The following is a 19,938-nucleotide window of genomic DNA, read 5'->3' as shown; positions in this document are numbered from 1 at the left end:
TGAGGGCTTTTTTCTGGCCTGGAGCACTATCTGCCCCTGTGGTGGGCAAGCTGGAAGTGCTCGATCAACAGCAGTGGAACAGTGAGAAACAAGGACCTAGGAGATAAAGTTCCCAGGTCTCAGGCACCTAGAATGAGATAAGTGAAGCTAGCTATATACACTATCACCAACCTTCCTCGGTAAAAGTGAACTCCAATTACCCACAGTGGTATGTGCTTAAAATCTCACTCTTTATGACTGTCTTTGCTTACCTCTTTCACGCCCCCACTCTTCTGGCATTTCTTGGGATCAGCTTCCTATAAAACTACTTAAATTCCCACTCTATCTCAGGATCAGCTTCTGGGGAAAAACAAACCAGGGCATGTAGTTTCTTCATGTATAAAATGGAAATGATAATATCAATCTCAAGAATGTAGAGTAATACTGCAGTGGGTAGCTATTCTCTTCTCTAGGGGATCTTCCCAACCCAGAGATGGAACACAGGTTCTCCCATATTGTAGGTGGATTCTTTACTGTCTGAACCACCAGAGAAGCCCAAGAATACTGAAGTAGGTAGTCTATCCCTTCTCCAGTGGATCTTCCTGACCCAAGAATCTGACTGGGGTCTCCTGCATTGTAGGCAGATATTTTACCAGCTGAGCTACCAGGGAATCCTCATTAAATTAAATAAGATAATTGAAATGGGCCTTAGTAATAATGTACAGATGCAAGAATTGGGCCATAAAAAAGGCTGAGAGCCCAATAATTGATGCTTTTGACCTGTGGTGCTGGAGAAGATGCTTGAGAGTCCCATGGACAGCAAGGAGATCAAACTAGTCAATCCTAAAGGAAATCAAGGAAATCAACCCTGAATATTCATTGGAAGGACTGATGCTGAAGCTCCAATACTTTGGCCACCTGATGTGAAGTGATGACTAATTAGAAAAGACCCCAATGCTGGGAAAGATTGAGGGAAGGAAGCGAAGGTGATGACAGAGGATGAGATGGTTGGATGGCATCATCGATTCAATGGACATGAGTTTGAGCAAACTTCAGGAGATAGTGAAGGACAGGGAAGCCTGGCGTGCTGCAGTCCATGGGGTCACAAAGAATCGGACACAATGGAGCAATTGAACAACAACAGCAGGGAACTTCATAAAGGAAACTACCTTGTTCCTTATTCTTAGATGTTGAGCTATTCATTTGCAGGTAGTCATTGGCGAATGACTAAATTAGATGATGTTTCAATCAAGTTATTCTAAAGATTAAAAATTTCCTATCTTCACAGGCAGAAGCCTTCCTATTGTTAGACAAGTGGATTCAGTCCATATTTTAAAAAAAAAAGTCATTAAAAAATAGCATGTATGTAAATATGCATGGAAAAAAACAAAAAGCATTGATTTTATTGCCAGTATTTGTTTAAGAGAGAATTTTGAAAAATGAAACTGTATTTTTATTGCAGCACAATTTACAATAGCCAGCAAACTGAAGCATCCTAAATATCAATGGATGGAGGAGTGGCTAAAGAAGATGAATACATATATACAATGGAGTATTACTCGGCCTAAAAAAGAAAAAATAATGTCATGTGCAAGTGACATGGATGGATCTAGAGATTGTCATACTGAGTAAAGTAAGTCAGGCAGAGAAAGACACATTTTATATGATATGGCTTATACATGGAATCTTAAAAAAAGGATATAAATGAACTTACTTACAAAATAGAAATAGAGTTACAGATGTAGAAAACAATCTTATGGTTACCAGGGAGGAGAGAAGGGGGAGGGATAAATTGGGAGATTGGTATTGACACATACACATTCAGATCAGATCAGATCAGTCGCTCAGTCGTGTCCGACTCTTTGCGACCCCATGAATCGCAGCACACCAGGCCTCCCTGTTCATCACCAACTCCCGGAGTTCACCTAGACTCACGTCCATAGAGTCAGTGATGCCATCCAGCCATCTCATCCTCTGTCGTCCCCTTCTCCTCTTGCCCCCAATCCCTCCCAGCACATTACTATATATAAAATAGATAATTAATAACAACCTACTGTAGAGGACAGGGAACTATTACTCAGTACTCTGTAATGACCTATATGGGAAAAGATTCTAAAAATAAAGTGGATATATGTATATGGACAACTGATTCACGTTGCTGTACTGCAGCAGAAAGTAACACAACATTGTAAATCCACTATATTCCAAAAAAAACATTAAAAGACAAGAAATTATATGAAGATACAATATAATGCCTGTATCATGCAATCGTACTTATTTTATTATCTGTGTCTTCTTAATAAACTGTAAGTCTTTTATATATTTTATGTTGTTTTCTTTTTTTCTATCTGGGATATTAACTGTATATTTGATGAAAATTGAATGGGTTGATGGATGGATAGAAATATATTCTTTGGAATGTGTTTATTGTTTATACTTGGCTCAGTATTTTGAAAAAGAGAGAGATACTATCATCAATAAATCTAATACACTGAGAAAGAATATATTTTCTCAATGAAATACAAATGGAATTTTAGCTGAAAATAGAACAATTTTTACTCTTGTACTTTGACACACATGTTTTAGATAGCATGAATGGCTTTCCCTGTATTGAAGTCACTTTATTTTTTATGATGAAAAGAATATGATGTAACTTTCTTATTAATGAAAATAAATTTTCTAGATTTGATAGTTTGCAATTTGAAGTAGGTATGAAAGGTTTCCTTTCCATAGGAACCAGAAATATTGAAGTTCTTGACTTCTTCCCTCAACTGCCATTTTATTAGAATCGTCTGTTCATTCTGATCAGATTAGCCATTCATCATTTTGTTGTCTACCGTTTCTGTGAGTATGTGATAACATAAGGTGCAAAGTGGCAGTGAGTCGAACACTTAGGGGCTTACTTGTTAAGAGTGCTTTCAATTCTGAGTACAGCAGAATGAAGGCATGTCACTCTATACAGACTGCATGTTAACAAGTTTTTTGCTGATTACATTTGCATGTAGACTGTTTCTGATATCATGCTTTCATGTCTTAATTTTTAAAACCCATGGGAACTTGGATTTGGATATTGAGTTATTTAAAGCAATTTGTATACACATTTTATTCCTTCTGGTTATTTATTTTTCTCGTATGTTGCTTAGAAAAGGCCAACCATGAAATTGGAGCTGCAAAGCAAGAACAAATTTATTGATATGAAACTGCTCTGAAAACTCAATAGGTGTGCAGCAAAGCAAGAAGGGTAAAGGGGCTGAATAATTCATTGAACCTTTAAGCATCAATAAATTATAGTTACAGTGAGGAATGTCTGCTTTGCAACATTAGCTACAAAATGTGAGTATGAAATAAAAGACATCTTCAAAGTGCCATATTGTAAGGATATACAAATAAACAAAGGTTGTTTTTTCATTAATAATTCTGTGGAAAATAAGACTATGAATAAAAAATTTCAGGACTGGGAAATCCATGCTATGCTCTATTCAGTTCAGTCAGTTCAGTCACTCAGTTGTGTGCGACTCTTTGCAACCCCATGAATTGCAGCACGCCAGGCCTCCCTGTCCATCACCATCTCCTAGAGTTCACTCAAACTCACGTCCATCGAGTTGGTGATGCCATCCAGCCATCTCATCCTCTGTCGTCCCCTTTTCCTCCTGCCCCCAATCCCTCCCAGCATCAGAGTCTTTTCCAATGAGTCAACTCTTCACATGAGGTGGCTAAAGTAATTTAATAAGTAGCTAATAGATCTTCTTTTTAAGATGGCGGAGGAATAGGATGGGGAGACCACTTTCTCCCCCACAAATTCATCAAAAGAACATTTAAACGCTGAGTAAATTTCACAAAACAACTCTGAATGCCGGCAGAGGACATCAGGCACCCAGAAAAGCAGCCCACTGTCTTCAAAAGGAGGTAGGAAAAAATATAAAAGACAAAAAAAGAGACAAAAGAGGTAGGGACGGAGCTCTGTCCCGGGAAAGGAGTCTTAAAAAGAGAGAAGTTTCCAAACACCAGGAAACACTCTCACTGCCGAGTCTGTGGCGAGCCTTGGAAGCACAGAGGGCAACATAACAGGGAGGAAAAATAAATAAATAATTAAAACCCACAGATTACGAGCCCAGCGGTAACTACCCCAGTGGATAAGCAGCACAGATGCCTGTACCCGCCACTAGCAAGCGGGGGCTGGGCAGGGAGGCGTGGGCTGCATTGCTTAGAGTAAGGACTAGGCCTGAGTACCCTGAGGGCAATCTTAGTGAACTAACTTGGGCTAGCAAACCAGACTGTGGGATAGCTACCACGTGAAAAGCCCTAACCTAAGACACCGCCAAGCCTGCGCACAGAACAAAGGACTGAACAGAACTAGCTGGCTGCAGACCATCCCCTTTCCATGACAGGCAGCCAGAGCTGGAAGGGGGCAATCGTAGCCCCAGAGAGACATTATCTACCAAACTGCAAGCAGGCTTCTTTGCTAACTAAGACTTCTTGGGGTTCTGGACAGTCAACATCCACCTGAGAAGGTGTGCCAGTTGTACACCCAGAAAACCGAACAGCTTGGATGGGGGAGATGATAAGTTGCAATGACCGCACTCGCCAAACACCTCATCACCTGAGCTGCTCAGACCTGGGAAGGGCACAAAACACAGGCCCTACTGAGTCTGCACCTCTGAGGACTACCCGAGTGCCTGAACCTGAGCGGCTTAGACCTGGGAGGTGCATGCAGCCCAGGGCCGGCCTCAGTCGGTTCCCGGCGGAGCAACTTAGAGCCTGAGCAGTGTGGGCAAGGAGGGCACATGCGCCATGAGCGGGGGCAGGCCCAGTGTGGCTGAGACACTGTGAGCACATGCCAGTGTTACTTGTTTGCAGCGTCCCTCCCTCTCCACAGCGCAACTGAACAAGTGAGCCTAAAAGAAGTGTCCACCACCTCCCCCTTTATGTCAGGGCGGAAATCAGACACTGAAGAGACCAGCAAACAGAAGAAGCTAAAACAGAGGGAACCACTTTGGAAGTGACAGGTGCAATAGATTAAAATCCTGTCGTTAGTATCGACTACATAGGAAGGGGCCTATAGATCTTGAGCAATATAAGCCAGACCAAGGAACTATCCAAAAATGTACTGACCCCATAATACCCACAACAACACCAGAGAAAGTCCTAGATATATTTTTACTATTTTTATGATCATTCTTTTTTTTTAATTTGTAATAAATTTTAAGTCCTCTATTACTCCTTTAATTTTCATTTTATAACCTACTATTACTTTGCAAAAAAAAGACCCTATTTTTTAAAGCAAACATATATATATATATATGTTTATATATATTTATATATATATATATTTATAATTTTTGTGACTTTGTTTTTTTTTCTTTTTTTTTTCTTTTCTTTAATATTGTATTTTTGAAATTCCAACCTCTACTCTAGATTTTTAATCTTTGCTTTTTGGTATTTGTTATCAATTTTGTACCTTTAAGAACCAATCTTCAGTACCCATTTTTACTTGGGAGCGAGAATACTGGCTTGACTGCTCTCTCCCCCTTTGGACTCTCCTTTTTCTCCACCAGGTCGCTTCTGTCTCCTCCCTCCCCCTTCTCTTCTCTACCCAACTCTGTGAATCTCTGTGTGTTCCAGATGATGGAGAACACTTAGGGAACTGATTACTGGCTGGATCTGTCTCTCTCCTTTTGATTCCCCCCTTTTATCCTCCTGGCCACCTCTGTCTCCTTCCTCCCTCTTCTCTTCTCTGTATAACTCCGTGAACATCTCTGAGCGGTCCAGTTATGGAGTGCACATAAGGAAGTGATTATTGGCTAGCTTGCTCTTTTCTCTTTTGATTTACCTCATCTTATCTGGGACACGTCTAACTCCCCCCTCCCTCTTCTCGTCTCCATGTAACTCTGTGAACCTCCCTGGGTGTCCCTCACTGTGGAGAAACTTTTCATCTTTAACCTAGATGTTTAATCAATGGTGCTGTATAGAAGGAGAAGTCTTGAGACTACTGTAAAAATAAGACTGAAACCCAGAAGCAGGAGGCTTAAGTCCAAATCCTGAGAACACCAGAGAACTCCTGACTCCAGGGAACATTAATTGACAGGAGCTCATCAAACACCTCCATACCTACACTGAAACCAAGCACCACCCAAGGGCCAACAAGTTCCAGAGCAAGACATACCACACAAATTCTCCAGCAACATAGGAACAAAGCCCTGAGCTTCAATATACAGGCTGCCCAAAGTTACTCCAAAATCATTGACATCATAAATCATTACTGGACACTTCACTGCACTCCAGAGAGAAGAAATCCAGCTCCACCCACCAGAACACCGACACAAGCTTCCCTAAACAAGAAACCTTGACAAGCCACCTGTACAAACCCACCCACAGTAAGGAAACTCCACAATAAAGAGAATTTCACAAACTACCAGAATACAGAAAGGCCACCCCAAACTCAGCAATATAAACAAGATGAAGAGACAGAGGAATACAGAGCAGGTAAGGGAAGAGGATAAATGCGCACCAAACCAAACAAAAGAGGAAGAGATAGGGAATCTACCTGATAAAGAATTCCAAATAATGATAGTGAAAATGATCCAAAATCTTGAAATCAAAATGGAATCACAGATAAATAGTCTGGAGACAAGGATTGAGAAGATGCAAGAAAGGTTTAACAAGGACCTAGAAGAAATAAAAAAGAGTCGATATATAATGAATAATGCAATAAATGAGACCAAAAACACTCTGGAGGCAACAAATAGTAGAATAACAGAGGCAGAAGATAGGATTAGTGAAGTAGAAGATAGAATGGTAGAAAAAAATGAATCAGAGAGGAAAAAAGAAAAATGAATTAAAATAAGGACAATCTTAGAGACCTCCAGGACAGTGTTAAATGCCTCAACATTCGAATCATAGGAGTCCCAGAAGAAGAAGACAAAAAGGAAGACCATAAGAAAATACTTGAGATAATAGTTGAAAACTTCCCTAAAATGGGGAAGGAAATAATCACCCAAGTCCAAGAAACCCAGAGAGTCCCAAACAGGATAAACCCAAGGCAAAACACCCCAAGACACATATTAATCAAATTAACGAAGATCAAACACAAAGAACAAATATTAAAAGCAGCAAGGGAAAAACAACAAATAACACACAAGGGGATTCCCATAAGGATAACATCTGATCTTTCAATAGAAACTCTTCAGGCCAGGAGGGAATGGCAAGACATACTTAAAGTGATGAAAGAAAATAACCTACAGCCCAGATTACTGTACCCAGCAAGGATCTCATTCAAATGTGAAGGAGAAAGCAAAAGCTTTACAGACAAGCAAAAGCTTAGAGAATTCAGCACCACCAAACCAGCTCTCCAACAAATGCTAAAGGTATTCTCTAGACAGGAAACACAAAAAGGGTGTATAAACTCGAACCTAAAACAATAAAGTAAATGGCAATGGGATCATACTTAATAATTACCTTAAACGTAAATGGGTTGAATGCCCCAACCAAAAGACAAAGACTGGCTGAATGGATACAAAAACAAGACCCCTATATATATTGTCTACAAGAGACCCACCTCAAAACAGGGGACACATATAGACTGAAAGTGAAAAGCTGGAAAAAGATATTCCATGCAAATAGAGACCAAAAGAAAGCAGGAGTAGCAATACTCATATCTGATAAAATAGACTTTAAAACAAAGGCTGTGAAAAGAGATAAAGAAGGACACTACATAATGATCAAAGGATCAATCCAAGAAGAAGATATAACAATTATAAATATATATGCACCCAATATAGGAGCACCGCAATATGTAAGACAAATGCTAACAAGTATGAAAGGGGAAATTAACAATAACACAATAATGGTGGGACACTTAAATACCCCACTCACACCTGTGGATAGATCAACTAAACAGAAAATTAACAAGGAAACACAAACTTTAAATGATACAATAGACCAGTTAGACCTAATTGATATCTGTAGGACATTTCACCCCAAAACAATGAATTTCACCTTTTTCTCAAGCACACATGGAACCGTCTCCAAGATAGATCACATCCTGGGCCTTGGTAAATTCAAAAAAAAAGAAATCATTCCAAGCATCTTTTCTGACCACAATGCAGTAAGATTAGATCTCAATTACAGGAGAAAAACTATTAAAAATTCCAACATATGGAGGCTAAACAACATACTGCTGAATAACCAACAAATTACAGAAGAAATAAAAAAAGAAATAAAAATATGCATAGAAACGAATGAAAATGAAAACACAACAACCCAAAACCTGTGGGACACTGTAAAAGCAGTCCTCAGGGGAAAGTTCACAGAAATACAGGCATACCTCAAGAAACAAGAAAAAAGTCAAATAAATAACCTAACTCTACACCTAAAGCAACTAGAAAAGGAAGAAATGAAGAACCCCAGGGTTAGTAGAAGGAAAGAAATCTTAAAAATTAGGGCAGAAATAAATGCAAAAGAAACAAAAGAGACCATAGCAAAAAACAAAGCCAAAAGCTAGTTCTTTGAAAAGACAAATAAAATTGACAAACCATTAGCCAGACTCATCAAGAAACAAAGGGAGAAAAATCAAATCAATAAAATTAGAAAATGGAGAGATCACAACAGACAGCTCAGAAATACAAAGGATCATAAGAGACTACTCTTAGCAATTATATGCCAATAAAATGGACAACGTGGAAGAAATGGACAAATTCTTAGAAAAGTACAACTTTTCATAACTGGACCAAGAAGAAATAGAAAATCTTAACAGACCCATCACAAGCATGGACATTGAAACTGTAATCAGAAATCTTCCAGCAAACAAAAGCCCAGGTCCAGACGGCTTCACAGCTGAATTCTAACAAAAATTTAGAGAAGAGCTAACACCTATCCTACTCAAACTCTTCCAGAAAATTGCAGAGGAAGGCAAACTTCCAAACTCATTCTATGAGGCCACCATCACCCTAATACCAAAACTTGACAAAGATGCCACAAAAAAAGAAAACTACAGGCCAATATCACTGATGAACATAGATGCAAAAATCTTTAACAAAATTCTAGCAAACAGAATCCAACAACACAATAAAAAGATCATACACCATGACCAAGTGGGCTTTATCCCAGGGATGCAAGGATTCTTCAATATCCACAAATCAATCAATGTAATACACCACATTAACAAATTGAAAAATAAAATCCATATGATTATCTCAATAGATGCAGAGAAAGCCTTTGACAAAATTCAACATCCATTTATGATAAAAACTCTCCAGAAAACTGGAATAGAAGGAACATATCTCAAAATAATAAAAGCTATATATGACAAACCCACAGCAAACATTATCCTCAATGATGAAAAATTGAAAGCATTTCCCCTAAAGTCAGGAACAAGACAAGGGTGCCCACTTTCACCACTACTATCCAACATAGTTTTGGCCACAGCAATCAGAGCAGAAAAACAAATAAAAGGAATCCAAATTGGAAAAGAAGAAGTAAAACTCTCACTGTGTGCAGATGACATGATCCTCTACATAGAAAACCCTAAAGACTCCACCAGAAAATTACCAGACCTAATCAATGAATATAGTTAAGTTGCAGGATATAAAATCAACACACAGAAATCCCTTGCATTCCTATACACTAAAAATGAGAAAATAGAAAGAGAAATTAAGGAAACAATTCCATTCACCATTGCAATGAAAAGAATAAAATACTTACGAATATATCTACCTAAAGAAACTAAAGACCTATATATAGAAAACTATAAAACACTGGTGAAAGAAATCAAAGAGGACACTAATAGATGGAGAAATATTACAATGTTCATGGATTGGAAGAATCAATATAGTGAAAATGAGTATACTACCCAAAGCAATCTATAGATTTAATGCAATCCCTATCAAGCTACCAATGGTATTTTTCACAGAACTAGAACAAATAATTTCACAGTTCGTATGGAAATACAAAAAATCTCTAATAGCCAAAGCAATCTTGAGAAAGAAGAATGGAACTGGAGGAATTAACCTGCCTGACTTCAGGCTCTACTACAAAGCCACAGTCGTCAAGACAGTATGGTACTGGCACAAAGACAGAAATATAGATCAATGGAACAAAATAGAAAGCCCAGAGATAAATCCACGCACATATGGACACCTTATCTTTGACAAAGGAGGCAAGAATATACAATGGATTAAAGACAATCTCTTTAACAAGTGGTGCTGGGAAATCTGGTCAACCACTTGTAAAAGAATGAAACTAGACCACTTTCTAACACCATACACAAAAATAAACTCAAAATGGATTAAAGATCTAAACGTAAGACCAGAAACTATAGAACTCCTTGAGGAGAACATAGGCAAAACACTCTCCGACATACATCACAGCAGGATCCTCTATGACCCACCTCCCAGAATATTGGAAATAAAAGCAAAAATAAACAAATGGGACCTAATTAAATTTAAAAGCTTCTGCACAACAAAGGAAAGTATAAGCAAGGTGAAAAGACAGCCTTCAGAATGGGAGAAAATAGCAGCAAATGAAGCAACTGACAAACAACTAATCTCAAAAAATATACAAGCAACTCCCACAGCTCAATTCCAGAAAAATAAAAGACCCAATAAAACAATGGGCCAAAGAACTAAATAGACATTTCTCCAAAGAAGACATACAGATGGTTAACAAACACATGAAAAGATGCTCAACATCACTCATTATCAGAGAAATGCAAATCAAAACCACAATGAGGTACCATTTCACACCAGTCAGAATGGTTGTGATCCAAAAGTCTACAAGCAATAAATGCTGGAGAGGGTGTGGAGAAAAGGGAACCCTCTTACACTGTTGATGGGAATGCAAACTAGTACAGCCACTATGGAGAACAGTGTGGAGATTCCTTTAAAAACTAGAAATAGTACTGCCTTATGACCCAGCAATCCCACTGCTGGGCATATACACTGTGGAAACCAGAAGGGAAAGAGACACGTGTACCCCAATGTTCATCACAACACTGATTATAATAGCCAGGACATGCAAGTAACCTAGATGTCCATCAGCAGATGAATGGATAAGAAAGCTGTGGTACATATACACAATGGAATATTACTCAGCCATTAAAAAGAATACATTTGAATCAGTTCTAATGAGGTGGATGAAACTGGAGCCTATTATACAGAGTGAAATAAGCCAGAAAGAAAAACACCAATACAGTACAGTAACACATATACATGGAATTTAGAAAGATTGTAACGATAACCTTGTATGTGAGACAGCAAAAGAGACACAGATGTATAGAACAGTCTTTTTGGACTCTGTGGGAGAGGGAGAGGGCGGGATGATTTGGGAGAATGGCATTGAAACATGTATAATATCATATATGAAATGAATCGCCAGTCCAGGTTTGATGCATGATACTGGATACTTGGGGCTGGTACACTGGGACGACCCAGAGGGATGGTACAGGGAGGGAATGGGGGTTCAGGATGGGGAACACATGTATGCCCTTGGCGGATTCATGTTGATGTATGGTAAAACCAATACAATAATGTAGAGTAATTAACCTCCAATTAAAATAAATAAATTTATATTAAAAAATAAGTAGCTAATAATAAAAATAGCAAATTTCAGGTAAAGGAAAAAATTAAAAGATAAATTAATCAGAGTGTGAGAAAACAGTACGGTATAGTGGAAGCACTGTGAGTTTTGGCATAAGAGAGACCTATCTATGTGACTTACTAAACTTATTAATTTGGACATGTTACTAAATTTCTGATTTGGCATTTCCTCATTTATTTTCTATGTCAATAATTCCATCTACCACTCATAGATCTGTTATACTATAAGAATATATGTACACATACATCTTAGAACAGTTTAATAATTTATATTATTAAACTGCATTGGGTATTAAATACATTCTAAGGTTTCATGTCTTTGAGAATCAAATAAAAACAAAGAAATGGGTATTTATAAGGAAGAACATGCATATTACCTGAGGTAACATATATAAAACAGGTAGCATCATGTCTGAATCAAAATAATTTCTCTCCAACTATTAATTTTCTCCTTCCTTCTTTACTTCCCTTTGTTTATCTCACCATAGCACAGACAGTGGTAATTATAACTTCAAGTAACTTAAGTAGTTCTTTTGGAAATTTTGGAAGTTCTTTTGGAATCCAAAAGTTGGATTTGAATTTTGAAATCCAAAAGTTATTTTGGAATCATCCATCCTTTGGAAGGATGTCTTCAAATTTGCTTCCAGTTGGATGATATGATATTGACAGTGGTGTGAACATCAACAGTCTGTATCAGAGTGGTGTGCTGCTTCTCCCTTTTTTCATAAGCAACAAAGAAGCCAAATGGCCGATTCAGGGAGATGGGAAAGTGCAGCACTGGACTTACTTGGAAATTAAGCACTGTATAATTGAATTTTGGAATAGATTCAAAATATGTATTTCATGAGGAGCTGACATTTTATTTTTCCAACTTTTCAAGTATGTTATATAGATGATGACTACAGAAATTCTATAAGGTTCATGACTTGCACTTATGCTTTTTGAAGGGGAATACCAAGATGCCAGAAGTGGTATTAATATTCCAGAGACAAGCACAATTATATTTTCAGCTTCTCTTCGTATGTATGATCATTTGCTCATATTTAACATGAAATACAAATGAATGGCTTGCTATTTTAAGAACAAATTATTACTCAAAATGATGTGGACTCTATGATAAATGGTCTACAGGATACAGATATTTTAGGTAGTCTATTGGATATAGCAAAGAAGAATTGATGAGAATGCAATGCAGAGCATAATTGCTTAGAAGTCTACCAAGTGAGTTCATTTCATTTTAAAAAAATATATTAAAGGAAAGAAATGTGATGCTCTGAATCTGAATCATTCTTAATGCTATTTAAATTCAGTACTTTTTAAAGATAGAGAAATAGAAATTAGTGAGATCAGCAAAAAAGGGGAAAAAGATTTAAAGGAAAGCTGGAAGATTATTTAGTCTGAGAAAGAAAAGACAATAAGTAATCCTTTGTTATAAACTCAGTTTTTGAAAGGGTAAAATAAATTGCAAAGACAATAAGTAATAGCAGTTGCATATTACTAGAGAGACAGAAACTGTAGTCCTACCATGATGGGAGAAAAAGGCAGAGGCTTAAATCAGTGTCTTACACAAGGGGAAAAAAAAACAAATCATATTACTCAGAATCAGACAAAGAGAAGCAGGTAAATGTAGATTTCAGAACTATCTACATTCTACCTATTTATTTTATAAAAATAGGAAATAATGAAAATGCACTTCAGAGAAAAAGAGTTAGGAGTTGAGAGGAAAGGGAAATGACTCATCACTGAAAAAAAGGCAGCACTGCTATTTCAGCATGAGTATATTTTTACTTTACATGTCAGTTTTGGACTTGTAGGCAAATGCGGGGTGTGAGCACATGTTTATACTTGCACTCTCCCCAAACTCCACTAAAATGCTGAGGAACAAAAACAAGGCTAGAGAAGAAAAGGGAATTGGAAGGAAAAATCAAAACAAATAGGAAATATCAAAAATGTTGGGGCTAAATCTGATAAACAAGTGTTATCTGACTTAGCAGGTCAGAGAAACCTAAACTCTGAACCTGGGCTGGGGGGAGGAGTGGCAGGAAGCAGACTATAAGCACATGTAAAGGTCAGTGGTTAGAAAGCAATACCTCTCTGGAGACAGGTGGAAAGACAAGGGTAAAACCGAACTGTTATACAGGTATAACGCACAGTGATGAACTCTTAAAATTTCCTTTCACTTCCTATAAATGTTGAAGTAACTTGGCATGTAAAGCAGCTTGGATTTACCTCTATATCATTCTACTGTGCTTTTTTTTTTTTTTTTTTTTTTAATATAACTCATCTCTGAACTATCAGTTCTGTTCAGTTGCTCAGTCATGTCTGACTTTTTGCAATCCCATGGACTGCAATATGCCAGGCTTCCCTGTCCATCATCAACTCCTGGAGTTTACTCAAAGTCATGTCCATTGAGTCAGTGATACCATCTAACCATCTTATCCTCTATCATCCCCTTCTCCTTCGGCTTTCAATCTTTCCCAGCATCAGGGTCTTTTCCAATGAGTCAGTTCTTCTCATCAGGTGGCCAAAGTATTGGAGTTTCAGCTTCAGCATCAGTCCTTCCAATGAATATTCAGGGATGATTTCCTTTAGGATGGACTGGTTGGAACTCCTTGCAGTCCAAGGGACTCTCAAGAGTCTTCTCCAACATCACAGTTCAAAAGCATCAGTTCTTCAGCATTCAGCTTTCTTTATAGTCCAATTCTCACATCCATACATGACTACCAGAAAAACCATAGCTTTGACTAGACGGACCTTTGTTGGCAATGTCTCTGCTTTTTAATATGCTGTCTAGGTTGGTCATAGCTTTTCTTTCAAGGAGCAGGCATCTTTTAATTTCATGGCTGCAGTCACCATTTGCAGTGATTTTGGAGCCCCCCAAAATAAAATCTGTCACTGTTTCCATCACTTCCCCATCTATTTGCCATGAAGTGATGAAACAGGATGCCATGATCTTAGTTTTTTGAATGTTGAGTTTTAAGCGAACTTTTTCACTCTCCTCTTTCACTTTCATCAAGAGGCTCTTAGTTCTTCACTTTCTGCCATGAGGGTGGTGTCATCTGCATATCTGAGGGTATTGACATTTCTCCTGGCAATCTTGATTCCAGCTTGTGGTTCATCCAGCCCAACATTTTGCATGATGTACTCTGCATATAAGTTAAATAAGTAGGATGACAATATACAGCCTTGACGTACTCCTTTAGCTTGATTTGGAACCAGTCTGTTGTTTTATATCTAGTTCTAACTGTTGCTTCAGGACCTGCATACAGATATCTCAGGAGATAGGTCAGGTGGTCTGGTATTCTCATCTAAGAATTTTCCACAGTTTATTGTGATTCACACAGTCAAAGGCTTTGGTGTAGTCAATAAAGCAGAAGTAGATGTTTTTCTGGAACACCTGCTTTTTCGATTATCCAACACATGTTGGCAATTTGATCTCTGGTTCCTCTGTCTTTTGTAAATCCAGTTTGAACATCTGGAAATTCACAGTTCATGTACTGTTGAAGCCTAACTTGGAGAATTTTGAGTATTACTTTGCTAGCATATAAGATGAATGCAATTGTGCGGTAGTTTGAGCATTCTTTGGCATTGCCTTTCTTTGGGATTAGAATGAAAACTGACCTTTTCTCTGAACTATGGAGCCCATATTTTAGCTTAGAAATATCTAGCATTGTGTTAAAAAGTAAGTTAATTATTATTTCAAGCAATATCACTCATTCTGTGAACCAACCTGTTCTTCCTCTCAGAATTCTCCCCTATTTTTCGTCAATGCATCATACTCTTCTTGTTCACAGTCTTTGGCTATTTATTTTTCATGTTCTTCTAAACTCACTTCTTAAAACTAGGGGCTTACCTTGTAGCTCAGTTGGTAAAGAATCTTCCTGCAATGCAGGAGACCGGGTTTAATTCCTGGATTGGGAAAATCCCCTGGGGAAGAAAATGGCAACCCATTCCAGTATTCTTGCTTGGAGAATCCCATGGATGGAGAAGCCTAGCAGGCTACAGTCCATGGGGTCACAAGAGTCGGACACGACTTAGCAACTAACCACCACCATACCTTGTAAAAGGTTCAGTGACATAGAAATGGATGGCTATTCATTTTTCATGTTCTATAAGCCCACTTCTTAAACTGTTTTTCTCCCACATCTCATGATTTCTCTTAGCATTCCTACAACTTCCAGTATCGTATCTATTATTAATATAATTTATATTTCTAAATTAATATCTTGAATTCAGAATTCTGAATGAAGCTCTGGACTAGTACTTCTCATAGAGTGACCCTAAGAAACTCATGCCAAAATAAAAATTCACTCTGTCACTAAGCACCTAAGCATAGTTCAGGTCAGTTCTTTTTTTGGTTGTGGGGGGTGGGGGCAGTGGTACTGGTAGTAAAATGTACCTGATGACAGGTGTAGTCTGCTGTTCTTTAGTTTTCTGGTACCAACAAATTTCCCTGGGGACCAGAACTTTGTTTAACATTGTTTTATTATCATATTGTCTATCATGTGTGTGTGCTCAGTAGCTAAGTTATGTCTAATTCTTTTCCCATGGATTGTAGCCCGCCAGGCTCCTCCTCTGTTCATTAGATTTCCCAGGCAAGAATACTTGAGTGGTTTGCTGTTTCCTTCTCCAGAGGATTGTCCTGACCCTGGGACAGAACCTGTGTCTCATGCATTGGCAGCCACCAAGGGAGCCCTTAACTGTCTATTCAGTTCACTTCAGTTGCTCAGTCGTATCCGACTGCTTGCGACCCCACGAATTGCAGCACGCCAGGCCTCCCTGTCCATCACCAACTCCCAGAGTTCACTCAAATTCATGTCCATCGAGTCGGTGATGCCATCCAGCCATCTCATCCTCTGTCGTCCCCTTCTCCTGCCCCCAATCCCTCCCAGCATGAGAGTCATTTCCAATGAGTCAACTCTTCGCATGAGGTGGCCAAAGTACTGGAGTTTCAGCTTTAATATCATTCTTTCCAAAGAACACCCAGGACTGATCTGTTTTAGAATGGACTGGTTGGGTCTCTTGCAGTCCAAGGGACTCTCAAGAGTCTTCTCCAACACCACAGTTCAAAAGCATCAATTCTTTGGAGCTCAGCTTTCTTCACAGTCCAACTCTCACATCCATACATGACTACTGGAAAAACCATAACCTTGACTAGATGGACCTTTGTTGGCAAAGTAATGTCTCTGCTTTTGAGTATGCTATCTAGGTTGGTCATAACCCTCCTTCCAAGGAGTAAGCAGATGGTTTTTGCAGCCATGAAATTGTTTATTAGATACCTCTAAATAGTTGTTCATAGTAGTTGCCTCCAGTTCAGTTTTTTTAAATTAAAGTAATTATTATCGTTTCTCCTACAACATGCTTTATTATTAATGGGTAGTAACAATGCAATAGCACCCCACCCCAGTACTCTTGCCTGGAAAATACCATGGACAGAGGAGCCTGGTAGGCTACAGTCCATGGGGTTGCTAAGAGTCGGACACGACTGAGTGACTTCACTTTGACTTTTCACTTTCAAGCATTGGAGAAGGAAATGGCAACCCACTCCAGTGTTCTTGCCTGGAGAATCCCAGGGATGGGGGAGCCTGGTGGGCTGCTATCTATGGGGTCGCACAGAGTTGGACATGACTGAAGCAACTTAGCAGCAGCAGTAGCAGCAGAAGCAATGCAATAACAAATATAACCTTTTGCCTTAATGAATTATTTTTTTAATGAATGATAATAACCATAAACCTAAAAACTTAGTGGTCTTATTTCTTCTTATTTTTCATTTTCACCACATACTCTTCCATAATTTTATCTTATCTATTCTATTTTAAATCTTTTAAATGAAATACCATTCCCTTGGATACTTTTCACAGTTTAAGAGAAAAATGTTTAGCTTTTAATATTAAACTATTTTCAATTCCATATCTAAACTTTATAGAGTTTAACTAAGCTTAAAGCGAAAGCAAAGTTACTCAGTCGTGTCCGACTCTTAGCGACCCCATGGACTGCAGCCTACCAGGCTCCTCCATCCATGGGATTTTCCAGGCAAGAGTACTGGAGTGGGTTGCCATTGCCTTCTCCTAACTAAACTTAACCCATGATAAAAACATCTTAAATTGTCTTTTTCATATAATTTTCTTCCTTTCCAACCCTTCCCTCATTTTCTGTAATTAAAAAGTACACTTATTGTGTTATTTAATGGCTTTAATATTTCCCCATGGCTCTTGAATACTTAATGAAAATAAAGAACATGACAGTAAAACTAGGTAGCTTATACAGCACCATGGGTCCATGTTGTGCTAAGCATTTAAGGAGATACAACTAATCCTCAAACTAATCCTTATAATCACAATTTTACAGATGAGGAAGCTGAGTCCTAACCAGTTTTAATTATCCAACATTACACAGACTCCAAGTGAAAAATAAAGTCCAACAACCTCATTCTGAAACTTTCAGCACATAGGATAAAGTTTGTACCTCTCTGAAAAATATACAAGGCACTTCATTTTCCTGGCCATTCATGTGTGTCCACCCTGATCTCCTCCCCAAACATGACACCCTATCCACACCAAACTACTGAGCTCATGCATCACATCACATTATTCTGTTGTTCCAAGTCATCACATTTGCTTTTACTTTGCCACTGTCACCCATCTTTCTACTCGGAAAATTTCTAATTCTTTATTAAAAGTCAACTCTTAAGTTTACTTTTTCAAAGACTTCTATCTAATGCCCAGGGAGAATTGTACTATCTCATGCACACAATATTTTCACAGCCTCAAGAATTTGATAAATAATCCAGGTATGGTACCTGTCTTTAAGGAACTTACAATCTGACAGGTAATAGAGACAAGCACAGAACTAATCTACTGCTTCTGTGTAGATTTGTAGTGAAAGTACAATTATAGAAGTCATATGAAAACACACAGAATGGGTGGGTAGACTAGACATTGGGAATAATGAGAGGGTCTCAGAGAGACTGGGCATCCCAGATGGCACTGGTGGTAAAGAACCTGCCTGCCAATGCAGGAGACAAGAGATACAGGTTTGATCCCTGGGTTGGAAAGATCCCTTGGAGTAGGAAATGGTAACTCATATCAATATTCTTGCCTGGGGAAAACCAGGGATAGAGGAGCCTGGTTGTCTACAGTCTCTTGCGTCACAAAGAGTCAGACATGACTGAGCAACTTAGCATGCACGTACAGAAGGACTAGCATGTAAGCCAGGCATATGATATATGAAAGAAAGAAGAGAAAGATCTAGAATAAAGGATATTTGATATGTCTTCTTGTATATTATATCTACTATATAATTTATCCTCATACATCATTATCTGTTGACATGTGTCTCCCACCCACAACCCCCCAAATAAGGTACCTAAGACCACATTCACTCTCTTTCCATCATAACTAGGTCAGAATTGATGCACAGTAGTGCCCAGTCTAGATGTGTTAAATGTAGAAATAAATAATTGAATAGTGATCTAAAAATAAATCACGGACATGGATTGTAGAGAGGAGGGCAATTTCAAGAAATCTTTAAAATTTGAAATGAGAGCTGCTGGCAGAGGGATTTTCACATACAGAACAAGCAAGGGAGAGGCACATATCTAGGATGTTATCTAGCTTAGTGTCTGATGGGGTGGGAAGGCAAAGGGGGATCATATTTGCGGTTCATGTTTGCCTGTGAGGTTTTCAGGAATGTCAATAGTAGTAGTAGTAGTAGTGTTAGTCACTCGGTAGTGTCCAATTCTGCAACCCCATGGATGGTAGCCCGCCAGGCTCCTCTGTCTATGGGATTCTCCAGGCAAGAATACTGGAGTGGCCTGCCATTCCCTTCACCAGAGGATCTTCCCAACCCAGGGATTAAACCTGGGTCTCCTGCATTGCAGGCAGATTCTTTACCATCTGAGTTACAGGGAAGATCCTCAGGAACATCAGTGTTCCCTAACGTTTCTGCTTATCTTAGGAAAAATGACATTTATCTCATCAGGCTTTAACTCATCTCCATAGTCACTCACAGTTCTAGACTCTTAATTGACTTAAAAAGTAATTTATGAACTGATGAACTAATGGTTAGGTGCAAAGAAAAATCTCTTAATATTTTTATTTCACTTGGAACACTTGAAGAAGCCTATTTTCTCAAATAAATATCAAAAGCAGCAAATAATGGTTTAAAATGTTTTATGTAAGTGTATGTCTTCATGGAATATTACATACAGTTGGGTAAGTTAATTTAGGACAACAGAGTTGTCTAAATTATTATTGTTTGGAGTTGAATAATACATTGCTAAGCCCTGATTTGGCCAGCTTACTGAGATTGTAGGTACATTCTAACACAAATTGCCAAAAAGAGAAAGTTCAACTAAACATCGGTTTGC

At 38.4% G+C, this 19,938-nt stretch overlaps 1 protein-coding gene across 9 annotated transcripts in view; it reads right to left on the bottom strand.

The window, feature by feature from the left end:
* Positions 1 to 19,938, bottom strand: part of CCSER1 (coiled-coil serine rich protein 1) — a 1,487,998-nt gene that overhangs the window by 187,719 nt on the left and 1,280,341 nt on the right. The gene's annotated exons all lie outside the window — the stretch shown is intronic.

Source organism: Bos grunniens, chromosome 6, assembly GCF_055505025.1.
Source record: "Bos grunniens cultivar Pamir isolate PY7600 chromosome 6, Bosgru_T2T1.0, whole genome shotgun sequence".
In the NCBI taxonomy this organism is placed as follows: Eukaryota; Metazoa; Chordata; class Mammalia; order Artiodactyla; family Bovidae; genus Bos; species Bos grunniens.
Note: the sequence above shows the minus strand (reverse complement) of the source record. Positions and strands in the feature narration are given on the sequence as shown.